A 5,116-nucleotide genomic window follows, 5' to 3' on the forward strand; every position below is an offset into this window, starting at 1 on the left:
CCTTGGTGAATAGCCATCTGTTTGTTTTTTTGTTTTGTTTTGTTTTTAATGTTTTGGCTGTGCTGCATGACATGTGGGATCTTAGTTACCCAACCAGGGATTGAACCGGTATTCCCTGCATTGGAAGCAGAGAGTCTAAACCACTGGACCTCCAGGGAAGTCCCAAGCCATCTATTGTGTGTGTGTGTGTGTGTGTGTGTAAAGGAAAGGAGGAAAAAGAAAGCTGAAGTAACAGGGACAAGATCAGACTTTTGACATAATAATCTCCAGTTTGTGTTATTCATAATTCCAAGATAGGCATGCCAGCTATAGATGGTGTGATATGATAAGTGCATTTCTGCTTTCTCTTGTATCAGCATTCATATGATTGCCCCTGGATTCAGGGAAAGGCACTATAGTCATCAAATGAGCTTTGCCTTGGAACCTGAAAATGGGAGGGGTGTAGCTGACTGGGAGGGGATGACGGAGACCTGGGAGGCAGACTGCCTCTGGTCCTGGCCACCCTTCTGTTGGGAGACTCTTGGGAGAGAGGAGACTGAGCCCCAAGTTTCTTCATTCATAAACACAGGAATGGCCTGGGTCCAATTCTAAATGCCTGTCATCTCTGTATTTAGTATTACCTTTCCCATTCTCTGCTAGGACTAAATTCATAGCGTCCATCACATTATATACCTCAGGTGCTGATAAGAGAATGATCTCAAATGTTGGGGGGAAAATAGAATTGAATGTGTATTTGTGGATTCCTTCTTTCAGAAAAATATTCTAAATCCTCTCATTTACAGTTGCACCATTGTTTCCATAAATTCTCCACAGTCCTTTAAAAAAATGTTACCTTGATTAGGAATCATTAAATATCCTGGGAGGGCTTCCCTGGTGGCTCAGTGGGAGAGAACCCACCTGCAACGCAGGAGATGCAGGTTTGATCCCTGGGTCGGGAAGACCCCTGGAGAAGGAAATGGCAACCCACTCCAGTATTCTTGCCTGGAAAATTCCATGGACAGAGAAGCCTGGAGGGATACAGTCCGTGGAGTCACAGTCAGACATGACTAAGGTATGACTGACTTAACGACTAAACAGCAGTAACATCCTGGGGACGAAAGTAAAAGTCAGATTCCACGTAGAAGATCTCCAGGACTGTAGGGAGAACCTGGACTGAGGGCAGATTACTGCTGCTCTGTTCTCAGGATGTGTTTGCAAGCTCAGCACAACGGAAAGAGTCTCAGATCAAATGGCAAGGCAGCGTTGCCACATAACAACATGCAACCAACTGTAAGTCTCGCTGTATTACACCCGAGGGATGCTGAGGGAAAAAAAACTGCCTCCAAACATAAGTGGAAATTGAACTTAATACTCTAATCACCATAAATTGTAGTGATTATTTGTGTAAAACCATAAATGTACACTATGACTAAATGAGTCATTTACAGAATATCCTTTCAGTTATTAACTTGCCATAAATACTAATCCCTAAAAATGAAGTTGAACACTAATCACTGGGAGCATTTGGGGACCTCTTGTAATCCGAGGATCGTATTTACATAGGGTAATTACCCCCATGGTAGCGGAGTAGGGCAGCTCGCTTCTTTGTAAGTAGTAACATATGAGAAGGATGCTATAACAAGGAATGGATTTTCGTCTCTTCTCCCAACCCCTCCCCTTCTTTCCCAATTTGAGCCTAATTAAAATTCCTCAGAACTTGGCTCTGCTTAACAAGCGGGCAAAGCCAGTCCTTTAAACGCTGACACCTCCTCTACTTCTACCCATTAAGGGTCATTACTGGAGAGCACATCCGAGGTGTCAGGGCTACAGGTCAGAGGGCAAGAATCCTCAGAGCGAAGAAGCAGAACGCACCACAGCAAGTGAATCTACCATTTGCCTGACTTTTAAAATGCATTTTTAAAGATGAATTTTTTATTTTTTGATGTAATCCTTGAAAGTCCACATAGCTTTACATCACATTTATCTTCTATAAAATGAGCAGCTGCTGCCCCACCCCCACTCTCGACCCCTTTTCTCTGCCCCACATTTGTAAGTAATATACTACTATTTCTTGATTTATCAAATTTGCATTCCAAAATTCTGGCTTCATCTCACAGTAGCCGGGATTCAGCTAACACAGGCACATCTCTCAATCTCCTCTACTTCTTCCAAAAATAGTCGATCTCAATTTTAAATCTGCCACTATTACATTATTGTGACCATGTAACTAGAACTCACTGTTGAGCCAAGTAAAGTATGACTATAACTATGTTGCCTTTCTCTGCAAACCATGTTTCTCCTAGTACTATTTTTCTTTTGCCTTACAGGTTTATCACGTTTACATACTTCAAACAGGTATGTCACCTGTTCAAACAGGTATGTCAGCCATCAGTAATCTTTCATATTCTCAAGCACAGTGGCCAGGTCCATGTCCCCTGTAGAGCCAACAGTCTCCCTCTGAGTTCAGGACCAGCTTCTGACCGGCTTGGTGCTCTCCAAGCTGCTGCTCAGCTGTCATCCTTGGTCCCCTCCATCACTACTTTCCTTGGCTAGATCACTTTCCTGGACTTCATGTCTGTCTGTTTTATGGTTCACACCCTCATTTTGCTAACGTATGTTATCCAATAGCTTCTTCAGAAAGGGCAGAAACAAACTTTTTGATTCATTATGTGGCTGAAAGATGGGCTTCCCTGGTGGCTCAGATGGTTTAAAAAAAAAAAAAAAACTCCCTGCAATGTAGGAGACAGTTTGATCCCTGGATCTGAAAGATCCCCTGGAGAAGAGAATGGCAACCCACTCCAGTATTCTTGACTTGAGAATTCCATGGATAGAGGAGACTGGCTGGCTATAGTCCATGGGGTCACAAAGAGTCAGACACAGCTGAGCGACTGACACACAACACTTGTGGCTGAAAATGCCCAATGGCCCTTATATTTTGCCCCGAGGTGCACACTGGTCTATATTTCTGCATCTCCTGAAGACAGGACCTCCAGGTCAGAGGACTCTAAAATGTCCCTCTTGCTCAGCTGTTTTCTGGACCATTTTAGACTGTTTTTGTGTTAGTCACTCAGTCGTGTCTGACTTTGCTACCCCATTGGACTGTAGCCCACAGGCTTCTCTGTCCATAGTATTCTCCAGGTCAGAGTACTGGAGTGGGTTGCCATTCCCTTCTCCAAGGGGTCTTCTCGACACAGGGGTTGAAGGGGTTGAACCCAAGTCTCCTGCATTGGAGGTGGAGTCTCTACTGTCTGAGCCACCAGGAAGCTCTTTTTTAGAGTAGGAGGGAGAACTTATCCTTTTAGCATTCCAGGCTCCTCCTCCCTAGCATATAAGAAAATTCTTCCTGCCGTAGTTACATACTTCTTTTTTTTTATTGTATCCTTGGACTTATTCTGTCCAAGAACATGGATTGGGGAGAGCAGGGAGAAGGCATAAGTAAAGAACTCAACTGCCTGAAATTGACCCTCCTTGGCCTCTGAGGACTTGACAGTTTTCCAAGACAAGGGGAGGGGCATGTAGGTTGGTCTTGTGTCAGGCTGCCACTTGCCCATCCATGCCATGAGTTGTGATGCAGCTCATGGGCAAAACACCTGACCTTAAAAGAGTCCACATTAGCCAATCTCAAAGGAGTGAGCTGTAGACCTCTGAGAACATCAATACCATTTTTTTTCCCTAAAAGAGCCAAAGCAATTTAAGTTACACCTGAGAAGGAAGAGGGAAAGGGCTTCTAGGATGTTGCTCAAATTAAGGGAAAAGCAAAGGGGGAAAAGGTTTATGTAAAAAGGAAATATATATAAAAAAGATGTGCAGCAACCACTGTCTCCACCGTGCTTCTCCCTTGCCTGTCTCTTTGCATAAAAGCTGGAAACACAAGACTTGGATTTCAAGCTAATTTACCACTTGGAGTGGCTGAGTGGCCTACCTGAGACCAAGGGGCAGTGGCAGGGAGACTGCTGAGGAGCTCCTGATAAGGCTTTCTCTTTTCCAGACAGAGGCTCGGAAGGAAGCAGCCTTTGTTCCTTCCATCCTTCCTGCATAAGACCCTGTGTGAGGACCTAACGTGGAAGCGTCATGTGAAAATTGTGCTAGAGGTCCCACACGTCAGGATGATGGAGATGAGGATGGGAGTTACCTGGACGGTTTACCCCACCAACCCTGAGATCACAGTCCCCGGACAGCAGCAGTGAATGTCCCATACTTCTTGGTGAATCCTTAGTCTCAGTCTAAAGTAGACTCCTTTGCTGTGCCTTCTTTTGTTTTTTTGAAGTGAGATTCACATAATGAAAATTAACCACCTTGGCTTTACAATTCAGTGGCATTCACAGTGTAGTGCAGTCCCCATCTCTAATTCCAACACATTTCCATCACCTCAAAAGAGCCGTGCACCCATGAGGCAGTCACTTCCTGTTCTTCCCTGCTCCCAGCCCCTGGCAACCACAATCTGTTTTCTAACTCTATGGATTTACACATCTGTATATTTCATATAAAAGGAATCACAATATGTAACCTTTTGTGTCTCACTTCTTTCGCTTTGCATGTTTTTGAGTTTCACCCATGTTGCAGCATCTATCAGCACTTCATTCTTTTACATGACTAAATATATAATGTGATGTCATAGATACCCTGTATTTTGTTTCTCCATTCATCTATTAAGGACTTCCCCGTAGCTCAGATGGTAAAGAATCTACCTGCAACACGGGAGACCCAATTTCAGTCCCTGTGTCAGGAAGACTCCCTGGAGAAGGGAATGGCAAACCACTCCAGTATTCTTATCTGGAGAATCCCATGGACAGAGGAACCTAGTGGGCTACAATCTGTGGGGTCGCAAAGAGTCGGACTCGACTGAGTGACACACTACTGTTCATCAATTGATGGGCACTGGAGTTGTTTCTACCTCTTGACTAGTGCAAATAATGCTGCTATGAACTTTCATGTATAAGTGTTTGCCTATTTTCAGCTTTTGGGGGTGTATACCTTGGAGTGGAATGGCTGGCTCATCTGGGAGTTCTCTGCTTGACTTTTTGAGGAAATATCAAAGTATTTTCCTTGGCAGTCATGTTTTTTAAAAATCATCCTATGCATCTCCTTGTATCTGTGTCTTACCTATCATGCCAGCTCTGTAAATGTCCTGATCATA

General features: G+C 44.0%; 1 long non-coding RNA gene across 1 annotated transcript; it reads left to right on the forward strand.

Moving 5' to 3' along the window:
• On the forward strand, nt 983–4,636 carry LOC102173003. Its single transcript, XR_310275.3, has 3 exons — nt 983–1,269; nt 2,307–2,334; nt 3,968–4,636. It is a non-coding gene; the product is annotated as an uncharacterized LOC102173003 (long non-coding RNA).

The sequence above is a fragment of the Capra hircus genome, chromosome 9, assembly GCF_001704415.2.
Source record: "Capra hircus breed San Clemente chromosome 9, ASM170441v1, whole genome shotgun sequence".
Lineage (NCBI taxonomy): Eukaryota > Metazoa > Chordata > Mammalia > Artiodactyla > Bovidae > Capra > Capra hircus.